Raw genomic sequence first — 14,378 nt, 5'->3', positions numbered from 1 at the left:
TGCGACATCAAAAACGCATGTAATAGAACTTTACCTGCCAACTCGTCAGTATCATGCCCAACCAAATCCTGACAGAGCGTCATATTTGCCCCCAGCTTCTACATCGGCTGAGTCTTGTACTCTGAGAGCTCAGCTGTATACGGCGCACCACCACTTGTAGAACATGCAGCCTGCTTCTCCCTGGCCAGCTTGGCCTTTAAGATTCTCTTAACGTCAGATAACCTCTTCTTACAGTGCTCCACCAATTTGGCATGAGTGCCTTCGGCGGAGACACTGCCAGCTATAGCTCTCCAAATTACTTGTTTTTTGGACAGCGAGGTCTGTTGGGCTTTGGAACCAAAAATAAAATCATGGTGCTCTAAAACAAGGGTAACTAAAACTTTATTCTGCTCAAAATTAAATTGGACAATTCTCCCTGACTTTGTCTTCCCAGATGCCATATCCAAAAACAAATAATAAAGCACACAAATGTTGCAATAATAATATAATCAAACAATCAAAGGAAGACCTACAGCTCTTATCAAAGCTTAGTAGGACTTAATAGACTCCATTTTCAATTCCCTTTTATAGATAGTTAATACGTAGACAATCAGCCGTTAACAAATATACAATCATCACTTAAACTTTTACAGTATTAGGACATCTTATTTATAATGCAGTCATTGATGACGCCTGATTAATATAATCCTCAAATGTCTTTATACCAAATTAACAATAACGATCTATAATTGTGATTGTTGTGTCGCTGTTAACTAATATTAGCAATTGATTTTAGAGTTCAAGATGGTGCGATCAAAATTATTTGGTGACAGTGAATTGGTCATCCTTGTCTACAGGATGTACCGCTATTTTACACGGATTATGTGAGGGCTATTGTCCGACAGGAGAGGGATCGCATCATTAAATTTTTTCTAATACTCTTAAGACGCCACAATACAGATAATCCTATGATCAAATGTATATTTTTAAAGGCCTTTTTTTTTGGTTGATAAATGATGATTCGTTGTTAACGCATAAATAATAATACATTTTATTTTATTGTCAGTCAGTCAGTCATTGGTGACTCATATAAATATAATATGATTGGTTTAAAATGTTTGTGTATTACATAGCAATCGTCATGAACACGTGATAAATATAATCCGACAACCAAATATTAATAATTTGCTTCCACTTGCAATAACCAATCAGATTTCTCTGTATCTGGTATATTTGTGTCGCACTTAATTATTTTACATAATTTTTTGGAGTCTAAAATGGCGCGACCACCTATTTTTACTGATGGTGAATTATTGATTTTAGTTTACGGTATGGATCGCTACTTTCCAAGGTGCATTGGAGGTGTGAAAGGGATCGCCCATGAGGACCGGGACCGCATTATCTACGAGATGATGCATCGTATGAGAAGAGTGTCGGGGATCCGGAGGTCTTGGCGCAGTTGTCTCCGGAGGTCTTCGGACCTTCGGAGACGCGAGAATGAGAGATATAGGGATTTGTGATCGCTCATTCGAGCCTGTAAGTATTACTTATAATATTGTGTAATGTACTTAGAAATTATGTATACTTCAATGACGAAGATCTAAAAAAATATATTCATGATAGAGTATTGAATTTTAAATGACTTTGTAATGTAATCATATTTATTTTATTCTGTAAATATCTTTATTTTAAAATAAAAGAATCTATGTTTTGTTGCAGGCCCATTTTAATTTTAAAACCTTTTTCTTTTTTTTTCTATATTTTTCTTTATTGCAGCCAACAATTTTATGTCATTCACCACCCCAAAAGTTCTGTACAGGGTCAATAAAATAAAATGGTATTCCTCCTTAACTTATAAAGATAGATTTTTTTTTAATGAAGACAGACATATAAAGACTAAAAACGGATAAAAAAAAAGTAAATATGGTTGATTAAAAAGTCATACTCTATCATATTCCTTAAAAATGCTAAAATAAAGTGTAATTTTATATATATATATATATATATATATATATATATATATATATATATATATTTTAATATATATATATACATAAATAAATATATATTCTGCATGTATTAATATATATATATATATATATATATATATTCTTAAACAAAAATATATATGTATATATATATATTTATATATATATACTGCATATACAGTAAATATATATATATATATATATATATATATATACACACACTGTATATATATATATATATATTTATATATATATAACAACATTTTAAATTAGGGGGAGATAAAAGGTGAGTTTAAAATCCTCCACTACGCACAAAATATAGAAAAAATAACTCATTGTGTAGTTCATTAACAAATCTAGACAGGCCCATTGGCTTGTTTTCCCACAGAAAACCTCTGCATTACATTGTTTCCAATGCAACAAAGGATTCTGGGTAAGATATGCAAATTAAGTACACAATGACACACCTTTTTACTTCAGTCTGATTTTCAGCAGGTTCCCTTTACGCCAAAGTATCGCGTAAAAAGGCGAGTTTAAAATCCTCCACTACGCACAAAATATAGAAAAATTTTTTGTTGTATTCTGCCTGGAATCAACTTCACCCAGCAGTGATTCTAACCTTCTCCCAGCTGATGAGTGGCAAAAACCACGAAACAGTCTGTTCCCTTTACGCCAAAGTATCGCTGTTCACACAGCTTATAAACTTAGCTAGGGTTAGTGCAGTGATTCATAACCATCCCAGGACAGACTGTTTCGTGGTTTTTGCCACTCATCAGCTGGGAGAAGGTTAGAATCACTGCTGGGTGAAGTTGATTCCAGGCAGAATACAACAAAATTTTTTTCTATATTTAGTGCGTAGTGGAGGATTTTAAACTCGCCTTTTTACGCGATACTTTGGCATAAAGGGAACCTGCTGAAAAGCAGACTGAAGAAAAAAGGTGTGTCATTGTGTACTTAATTTGCATATCTTACCCAGAATCCTTTGTTGCATTGGAAACAATGTAATGCAGAGGTTTTCTGTGGGAAAACAAGCCTCTGGGCCTGTCTAGATTTGTTAATGAACTACACAATGAGTTATTTTTTCTATATATATATAGATATATATTTTTTTTTTATTTTTTTTTTAAATAGTTTGTTATTTTCATCAGAGGAAATAAAGATTACATGCATTGCAGCTGCAAAATAAAAATATCACCTGGATCTAATGTGGACATACAACTTTATATTTTCACAGATCTCAGGCGGCCAAGAGACAGAATCCCCCAGTACGTAAGGCCAGTGTCAATGGTGACACCAAGGAGCAACCGCTCTTCTCCCCTGCTGCCATTGACACTGCTTGAGGGTCGTCCAGCGGATGAGTCAAGGATTGATATGGAAGTCCCTGATATCCAAGGTAATTTTCAAGTATAATACTATCACCGAGATTACGAGTTTTGCGGTAACAGGGGTGCGTTGCTAACGAGCATTTTTTTTCACCGCTCACTTAAGACAATGCTGCTATTATGGGGTTTTTTAAACCCGGCATTAGCTGCAAAAAGGTGAGCGTAGAGCAAAATTTAGCTCCACATCTCACCTCAATACCAGCGTTGCTGACGGTAGCGGTGAGCTGGAAAAACGTGCTCATGCACGATTTCCCCATAGGAATCAATGGGGCAGAATCGGCTGAAAAAAAACCTAACACCTGCAAAAAAGCAGTGTTCAGCTTCTAACGAAGCCCCATTGATTCCTATGGGGAAACAAAAGTTATGTCTACACCTAACACCCTAACATGAACCTCGAGTCTAAACACCCCTAATCTTACACTTATTAACCCCTAATCTGCCGACCCCGACATCGCCGACACCTGCATTATATTATTAACCCCTAATCTGCCTCTCCGGACACCGCCGCCACCTACATTATCCCTATGAACCCCTAATCTGCTGCCCCCAACATTGCTGACACTTACATTATATTTATTAACTCCTAATCTGCCACCCCCAATGTCGCCACCACCTAACTACACTTATTAACCCCTAATCAGCTGCCGCCAGTATAATAAAGTTATTAACCCCTTAGTGACCAGAGCACTTTTCCATTTTCTGTCCGTTTGGGACCAAGGCTATTTTTACATTTCTGCGGTGTTTGTGTTTAGCTGAAATTTTCCTCTTACTCATTTACTGTACCCACACATATTATATACCGTTTTTCTCGCCATTAAATGGACTTTCTAAAAATACCATTATTTTCATCATATCTTATCATTTACTATAAAATAATTTATAAAATATGAGGAAAAATGGAAAAAAACACACTTTTTCTAACTTTGAACCCCAAAATCTGTTACATATCTACAACCACCAAAAAACACCCATGCTAAATAGTTTCTAAATTTTGTCCTGAGTTTAGAAATACCCAATGTTTACAAGTTCTTTGCTTTTTTTGTAACTTATAGGGCCATAAATACAAGTAGCACTTTGCTATTTTCAAACCATTTTTTTTCAAAATTAGCGCTAGTTACATTGGGACACTGATATCTTTCAGGAATCCCTGAATATCCATTGACATGTATATATTTTTTTTTAGAAGACATCCCAAAGTATTGATCTAGGCCCATTTTGGTATATTTCATGCCACCATTTCACCGCCAAATGCGATCAAATACAAAAAATCGTTCACTTTTTCACAAATTTTTTCACAAACTTTCAGTTTCTCACTGAAATTATTTACAAACTGCTTGTGCAATTATGGCATAAATGGTTGTAAATTCTTCTCTGGGATCCCCTTTGTTCAGAAATAGCAGACATATATGGCTTTGGCTTTGCTTTTTGGTAATTAGAAGGCCGCTAAATGCCACTGCCCACCACACGTGTATTATGCCCAGCAGTGAAGGGGTTAATTAGGAAGCATGTAAGGAGCTTTTTGGGGTATTTTTAGCTTTAGTGTAGTGTAGTAGACAACCCCAAGTATTGATCTAGGCCCATTTTGGTATATTTCATGCCACCATTTCACCGCCAAATGCGATCAAATTAAAAAAAATGTTACATTTTTCACAATTTTAGGTTTCTCACTGAAATCATTTACAAACAGCTTGTGCAATTATGGCACAAATGGTTGTAAATGCTTCTCTGGGATCCCCTTTGTTCAGAAATAGCAGACATATATGACTTTGGCGTTGCTTTTTGGTAATTAGAATGCTGCTAAATGGCGCTGCGCATCACACGTGTATTATGGCTAGCAGTGAAGGGGTTAATTAGGTAGCTTGTAGGGAGCTTGCAGGGTTAATTTTAGCTTTAGTGTAGAGATCAGCCTCCCACCTGAAACATCAGACCCCCTGATCCCTCCCAAACATCTCTCTTCCCTCCCCTACCCCACAAATGTCCCCGCCATCTTAAGTACTGGCAGAAACTCTGCCAGTACTAAAATAAAAGGAGAATTTTGGCTTTTTTGTGCATTTTTTTTAGCATATTTACATATGCTTATGTGTAGGATCCCCATTAGCCCCCAACCTCACTGATCCCCCACCAAACAGCTCTCTAACCCTCCCCCTCTGACTTAATGTGCGCCATCTTGGGTACTGGCAGCTGTCTGCCAGTACCCATTTTAGTGAAAAATATGCTGTTATATATTAAAAAAATCTCCCTTTTCTGTAGTGTAGCTTCCCCCCCCCAATACCAACCCCCCACCCCTTCCTGATCCCTTAGATGCTTTCAAAAAAATAAGTTTATTATATATTTTTTTACAATCAACTTGTACCTTTTTTCTGTAGTGTAGCGGTTCCCACCCGCTCCCGCCCCGTGCACGCGCCCCCCCCCCCCCCCCCCCGTGCACGCGCGCGCGCCCGTGCGCGCCCCCGGCGATACCGCAACCGATCCCGCCCCCCTCTCTCACTAAGAAGCCATCGATGGCCGCCCACCCACCTCCCACTTCAGCTCCCACCCACCAACGAATGCGGCCATCGATGTCCGGTGCAGAGAGGGCCACAGAGTGGCTCTCTCTGCACCGGAGGGGTAAAAAATGTTATTGCAGGATGCCTCAATATCGAGGCATCCTGCAATAACCGGAAATCAGCTGGAAGTGATCAGGATCGCTTCCAGCTGCTTTCCAAACCGAGGACGTGCAGGGTACGTCCTTGGTCGTTAAGTGACTTTTTTAAGAGGACGTACCCTGCACGTCCTCGGTCATTAAGGGGTTAACCCCTAAATCTAAGTCTAACCCTAACACTAACCTCACCTAATTTAAATATAATTTAAAATAATCTAAATAAAATTACTACAATTAAATAAATAATTCCTATTTAAAACTAAATACTTACCTATAAAATAAACCCTAGGCTAGCTACAATATAACTAATAGTTACATTGTAGCTAGCTTAGGGTTTATTTTTATTTTACAGGCAACTTTGTATTTATTTTAACTAGGTACAATAGTTATTAAATAGTTATTAACTACTTAATAACTTCCTAGTTAAAATAAATACAAAATTACCTGTAAAATAAATCCTAACCTAAGTTACAATTACACCTAACACTACACTATCATTAAATAAATTAACTAAATTACCTACAATTAATTACAATTAAATAAAATAAACTAAAGTACGAAAAAAAACCCCACTAAATTACAGAAAAAAATAAAATAATTACAAGAAATTTAAACTAATGAAATGTAATCTAATCCCCCTAAAAAAATAAAAAAGCCCCCCCAAAATAATAAAAATCCCTACCCTATACTAAATTACAAATAGCCCTTAAAAGGGCTTTTTGCGGGTTAGGGGGGTTAGACTTAGGGTTAGACTTAGGTTTAGGGGTTAATACATTTAATATAGTAGCTGCGACGTTGGGGACGGCAGATTAGGGGTTAATAAATGTAGGTAGGTGGCGGCGATGTTAGTGATGGCAGAATAGCGGTTAATAAAATTTAACTAGTGTTTGCGAGGCGGGAGTGCGGCGGTTTAGGGGTTAATATATTTATTTATGTGGCGGCGATGTCCGGTCGGCAGATTAGGGGTTAAAAACTTTATTTAAGTGTTTCCGATGTGGGGGGGGGGGCTCGGTTTAGGGGTTAATAGGTAGTTTATGGGTGTTGGTGTATGTTACGGCGTTAGCCCATAAAACTCATAACTACTGACTTTTTAAATGTGGTAGGAGTCTTGACAGGAGAGGGTCTACTGCTCACTTCTTCCAAGACTCGTAATACCAGCATTAGGCAAGTCCCATTGAAAAGATAGGATACGCAATTTACGTAAGGGGATTTGTGGTAAGCTCGAGTCGCGGAAGAAAAGTGAGCGGTACACCTGTACCTGCCAGACTCGTAATACCAGTGGGCATTAAAAAGCAGCGTTGGGACCTCTCAACGCTGCGTTTTAAGGCTAACGCAAGACTCGTAATCTCGCCATATGTTTGCAGTATTTAACATTACAATTTTGTTATTTATACAGGTTTATTCAGGGTGCAGGTTAAAGGGACACTAAACCCAAACATTTTCTTTCATGATTCAGATAGAGAATATAATTTTAAACAACATTCAAATTTACTTCTATTATTTAATTGTCTTCATTCTTTAGCTATCCTTTGTTGAAGAAAAAGCAATGTATATGGGTGAGCCAATCACAAGAGGCATCTATGGGCAGCAACCAATCAGCAGCTACTGACCATATCTAGATATGCTTCTCAGCAAAGTATAACAAAAGAATGAAGCAAATTAGATAATAGGAGTAAATTATAAAGTTGTTTAAAATGATATGCTCTTTCTAAATCATGAAATAAAAAATGTGGGCTGCCAGTCCATTTTATGTAATTGATTTATTTTATTTTTTTAAATGTTTCTACTAGTTTTTCAAGAAGAATTTTGTGTATAATATAGGCCTTGTCACATATTCCTCATACTAACATTTTTTATTTTTGTGCTTCATCTCTGACAGACGACCAAGTACCAGGGGAGGATCTAGAACCAGCGCTGTCGCCGGTGCTAGCAGCAGAGGAGGTGGCTAGAATAGAATGTAAGTAAAAATAATGTTGTAAAAATTGTATTTTGATAATTAATTTTTATAACATATGTTCTTTTGGTCTTTTTCTAGATCTGCATCAGGGCACACAAACCGAGCCCTTCATGGCTGAGATATTCCAACAGCTGGCGGAGGGCCTTGAGATTGTTTCCAGGGCTGTGCGGGCCCTGCAGGAGGCCATGACTAATCTACATAACATTTGATTTATTTATTTGAAATAAAAAAAAAAAAATTAGTTTTATAATAAATCTATATTTAATCAAAATTATTGTGTAGCGGTATTCATTTAAATATTATTTTCAAGTGACATGAAAACAAAATATATTTTGAAAGATGTATAAATAACATGCAATGTGGTATATTATATATTTGTTTATATATATTTTTTTCAAAATTTCGTTTCTCAACTTCTTTTAAATACAATTTGAAGAAGAGCATATGCAGATACACTATATAGCTGCTGATTGATGAATGCACATAGATACATCATATGATTGGCTTGCACATGTGCATTGCTATTTCTGAGGATTAAAGTGAAAACTGAACATCAATTTTATCGTTCATGCTTCAGATAGAGCGTACAATTGTAATAAACTTTCTAATATAGTCCTATTGTCAAAATGTCATCATTCTATTTGTATCTTTATTTGAAAATAAAGATTTTAAGTTTATAAGCAGGCCCATTTTTAATAAAAACCTGAGTTGACCTTGCTGTTTGAACAGCACCAATAAAATAGTGCTTCCCATGGTGGTTCAATTGAATGTATCTGGCTCCTCAGCCTAGATGCCTTCTTTTTCAAATAAAGATAACAATAGAACGTATTAAAATTGTTAATAGGAGTAATTTATAAAGTTGATTTCAATTGAATGTTCTATCTGAATTCTGAAAGTTAATAAATGTGCTTAGTGTCCCTTTAATACAAGTTAAATGTTTGTAATGTTGCTTGAGATTATCTTCTATGATATTGGTGTCCCTTTAATTAATAAAATAAATATATATTTTTTTAAAAACTTTACATAGATATATACATAAATACATTTATCATTATGTTTTATAGAGATACATACATACATATAAATATATAAAGGAATATATTTGTTCGATACTGCAAGACAATGAAGCATATCGCCTAATAAAAGTGAATTACAAACTATTAAATATGTATACCCTTCAAAGAATCAAAATATATTATTGCTCTACATTTGGTGCACTAGTAGATATAGGGATAAAAATGAAAAATACATTGCTTCTGATGGATTATGCTCCAACTTTGTCTCTCATTACAAATCAAGGGGACTATTTCTACATATTTGGTGCAAAGTTTTGCACCTAACTTGTCGCACTAATAGATATAGAGATAAAAATGAAATACACAACAGGCACCAATTAGCAGCTAGCTCCCACTAGTGTAACTTAAATTTTCTATTTCCTATCCCTTTAAAATAGCCATAGATTTCAAATAAATACATATGATACTCTGATTGCATGTTATATTCGCAATTATTACTGCTCATAAAAATAATACATATACAATTTATACATATAGTGGTATAAATACAGAGATATGACAGATAACATTGTTTAGAACAAAAAAAGGAACTTCGGGACATGTAAATATGTTTGTAAAAGATTTCTTACATAACACACACACACACATATATATATATAAGTGTGTGTGAATATACATACTAAAATATATGTCCAATCTATCTTAAAAAGAATTCTAATTCCCTCTCCACTTTGCACCAAATATGTTGCTACTTGCTATATTCGCAATTAGTCCTGCTCGGATAAAGAATACATTTACACTATATACAATAATGTGCTGAAGAGAAATGTGCTTGTTCGTGGACAGTATTGAAATGGTATAAATAAAGTTGGCAAAAACCCGAATAGCCGCTACATCGATGACTGTTATTTAACACCAGTCCGATGCTCTTCGCACTGTACTTGACGCGCGTGTTTTTGACGGCTTTTTTGATAAATAGGGAGATCGTATTCAGATCCACGGCTGCAATGTTTAGCGATGTTTGGTGAGCGTATTGACGCCCGCGAATGCAACATAGTTGACGCTTTGATAAATATCCCTCAGAGCATGCAATTTTAAGCAACTTTATAATTAACTGATATTATCAATTTTTCTTTGTTCTCTTATTATCTTTATTTGAAAAATCAAGAAATGTAAGCTTAGGAGCCAGCCCATTTTTGGTTAAACACCCTGGATAGCGCTTGATGATTGGTGGATACTTTAGACACCAATAAGCAAGCGCTATCCAGGGTGTTGAACCTAAAATGGGCCGGGTCCTAAGCTTATATTTCTGCATTTTCAAATAAAGATACCAAGTGAACAAAGAAAAATTGATAATAGGAGTAAATAAGAAAGTTGCTTAAAATTACATTCTCTATCTAAATCACGAAAGGTTAATTTTTACTAGACTATCCCTTTAATAAATTATTTGAAAGACAAGTTATTTTGGATTTAAGTCTTTCAGTACAGTAACTCTTAAGGCATATCTAACTTTGCTTTAGAATTTTTAAATACTTTATGAAGCAATGGATGCTGCTTCTGACCCACTCTGCTTCAGGTCCGCCTGAAGCGGAAGTTAAGAAGCAGTGGTCCTAAGGCCGCTGATCCTTAACTTGTCCGCCATCTCTGAGGTGGCGGACAGCAATCAGCCCAATCGGATACGATCAGGTTGATTGACACCTCCTGCTAGAACTGCTGGTGCAATGATAAATGCCAAGAGCGTATGCGTATCATGTCTGCCCGCACCTTGAAAAATTACCCCCTAGTCTACACTGGGTTCCATTTTTCACATTTCTGGTAAAAGTTACAAGTCTATAAGAAAGCAGTGCAATTTAAATGAAATTGTCTAAGATAGAAGTGTTCAATATGCCCGTAATGTATAGGAACAGATTATTTTTTTCGCTGACCAATAATCCTAACTGGCAATGTAAAATATTTTTAGATAAATTTAAAGTTTATATTTGAGATTGGTATTAGATATGGAGTCATAGAACAGGATTTTCTACCTTTATTTTATAATGAATACATTTTACAGAAAATGTAGTTTTTTATTTAAATGTTGCTTTAACGGTAAAACTCGTCATTACACTGCAAAAGACACTCTATACATTAACTAAATATTTTACAGTAATTGTATTTTGTGTTAAATTAATTGTATTATGGCTATGTAAAACACTGTACTTGCTCCTGGCATGGAAAATGAGATTGTGAGTAATGGCAGCGGCATTATCCCCCCCCCCCCTCCAAAAAAAAAGTAGAAAATGTGATGATGCGCCATGCAGCAATCGGCTATTGCTAATTCAGAAGAAAAGGGTTGTTGGATTTACCAGTTTAAAATGATTTTTTTTTTTTATAAATTACAACAGTTCTAAACTGTAAAATGTACACTTTAAAACTGTAAAGTTACATTTTTTTATGTATTTTTTACAGAATTATTCTGGCAATCTGGGCAGCCATTTTTTTGTAGAAACAGCAGAAAAAAAATGTTGGATTTACTAGATTAAGATGTTTTTTTATTTTGTAAAATTACAACAGTTTTAAACTGTGAAATGTACAGTTTAAAATGTTAACAACTTTACAGCTTTAAACTGTAATGTAATTTTTACAGAATTATTCTGGCAACCACAGCTGCCAGTTTTTTTTCTGTAAAAACAACGGGATGTTTTACAGTGTATATATATATATATATATATATATATATATACACTGTAAAACACTGTATATATATATATATATATATATATATATATATATATATATATATATATATATATATATATATATAATAAAAATGGATCAGCACTCTTGAATATTCAAAACAGCCACCCAGGGGGCTTCCAAAGAAATCAATATTCAGCAAAAAGGATGCACTCTCCAGGATTTGATACATTGTCACCTTCTTTATTAGTAACGTTTCAGGGTTTTACACAACCCGCCACTCCCATCAGCTGATGTCATCAGGTGGTAGCCAGGTTACCGGCTCTCTAGTGTCAAATTACAAAATACATAATCGAAAATCTACACATGAAAACACCTAAACACATTTACAATATGGAAATACAAGACAGAATGTAAATCACGTCATCCTACTGCTAATCATGTCACTCTACGTGCGGCTCAAACACCTTACTAAATCTCACCGTATCCAACAGCGTTTACAATGTCAGCTGGGTTGTCATGACAACCAATCTAAACACTCTCCTGGTGTGCTGTCATTGTAGAACATCACTTATTACTACTACGGACCTCCACATAAAGATGAAGAATTATAAATCACGTTAAAAATATATACATAGATTGAAGAGCGTATATGAGCATATTAAACTATATTCACTGTGGTATCAAGGTGTTAGGTGCAGACATAACTTTTATTTCCCCATAGGAAACAATGGGGCTGCGTTAGGAGCTGAACACTGCTTTTTTGCAGGTGTTAGGTTTTATTTCAGCCAGCTTAGCCCCATTGTTTCCTATGGGGAAATCGTGCACGAGCACGTTTTGCCAGCTTACCGCTACCGTAAGCAGTGCTGGTATTACAGTGAGATGTGGAGCTAAATTTTGCTCAACACTCACTTTTCTGAGGCTAACGTTGGCTTGAAGAAAACTTGTAATACCAGCGTTGGCTTAAGTGAGCGGTAAGAAAAAAAGGCTCATTAGCACCGCACAGCCTTACCGACAAAAACTCGTAATCTAGCCGATAGATAAGAATTAGACATGTGCAATTCATTTCGGTCGAATTTGTCGAATTCGGTGATTCGGATTCATTTGAATTTCCGAATTGCGGTAGTGCCGAATCTACCGAATAAATCCGAATCGATTCGAATTTATTCGATAGATTCGGATGGATTCGGATGGCCGTGTATTACACTAGTATTGTACAGTATACTAGTGTAATACACAGCACATCCCACTTAACACTGACCGAAATTCCGAAATTCCAAATCAATTTGAACCGAATCAAATTGAACCAAATTTCCCACGAATCCGAAAGAATCCAAATGAATCCGAAACAAATTCATTCAATTTCTTCCGAATTCGAATCGGTCCGAACCAAAATTCGAATCGGTACGAATCGATCCGAACCGAACCAAATTTTTCGCCGCTGCACAAGTCTAATAAGAATTTAAGTAAATATGAATATTGCATAAATATATTTTTACATGTTTTCATCTACTTAACGACAAAAGGTTTTAATGCACTTATATATATGTCCATATATGAATACATATATACAGTATTTATCGCCTAGATTACGAGTTTTTGTCGGTAAGGCTTGCATTGCTAACAAGCCTTTTTTTCCCACAGCTCCCTTAAGACAATGCTGGTATTACAGGTTTTTTTAAACCTGGCGTTAGCCGCAAAAAGGTGAACGTAGAGCAGAATTTAGCTGCACATCTCACCTTAATACCAGCTGGCTAAACGTGCTCGTGCACAATATCCCCATAGGAAACAATGGGGCTGAGCTGGCTGAAAAAAAATCTAACACCTGCAAAAAAGCAGCGTTCAGCTCCTAACGCAGCCCCATTGTTTCCTATGGGGAAATACATTTTATGTCTGCACCTAACACCCTAACATGAACCCCGAGTCTAAACACCCCTAATATTACACTTATTAACCCCTAATCTGCCGCCCCGCTATCGCTGACACCTACATTATATTATTAACCCCTAATCTGCCCCCCCCAACGTCGCTGCAACTATATTAAATTTATTAACCCCTAATCTGCAGCCGCCAACGTCGCCGCCACTATTATAAATTTATTAACCCCTAAACCTAAGTCTAACCCTAACCCTAACACCCCCCTAACTTAAATATAATTTAAATACATCTAAATAAATTTACTAAAATTAAATAAATTATTCCTATTTAAAACTAAATTCTTACCAATAAAATAAACCCTAAGCTAGCTACAATATAACTAATAGTTACATTGTAGCTATCTCAGGGTTTATTTTTATTTTACAGGCAACTTTGTATTTATTTTAACAAGGTACAATAGTTATTAAATAACTATTTAATAATTTCCTAGTTAAAATAATTACAAAAGTACCTGTAAAATAAACCCTAACCTAAGTTACAATTACACCTAACACTACACTATCATTAAACTAATTACCTAAACTACCTACAATTAATTACAATTAAATTAAATAAACTAAATTACAAAAAAACAAAACACTAAATTACAGAGAAAAAAAAAAGAATTACAAGAATTTTAAACTAATTCTAACTAACTAATAAAAAAGCACCCCAAAATAATAAAATTCCCTACCCTATACTAAATTACAAATAGCCCTTAAAAGGGCCTTTTGCAGGGCATTGCCCCAAAGTAATCAGCTCTTTCACCTGTAAAAAAAATACAATACCCCCCAACATTAAAACCCACCATCCACACACCCA

The sequence above is a fragment of the Bombina bombina genome, chromosome 3 (assembly GCF_027579735.1).
Source record: "Bombina bombina isolate aBomBom1 chromosome 3, aBomBom1.pri, whole genome shotgun sequence".
Classification (NCBI taxonomy): Eukaryota; Metazoa; Chordata; class Amphibia; order Anura; family Bombinatoridae; genus Bombina; species Bombina bombina.
This window is presented reverse-complemented; position numbering follows the sequence as displayed.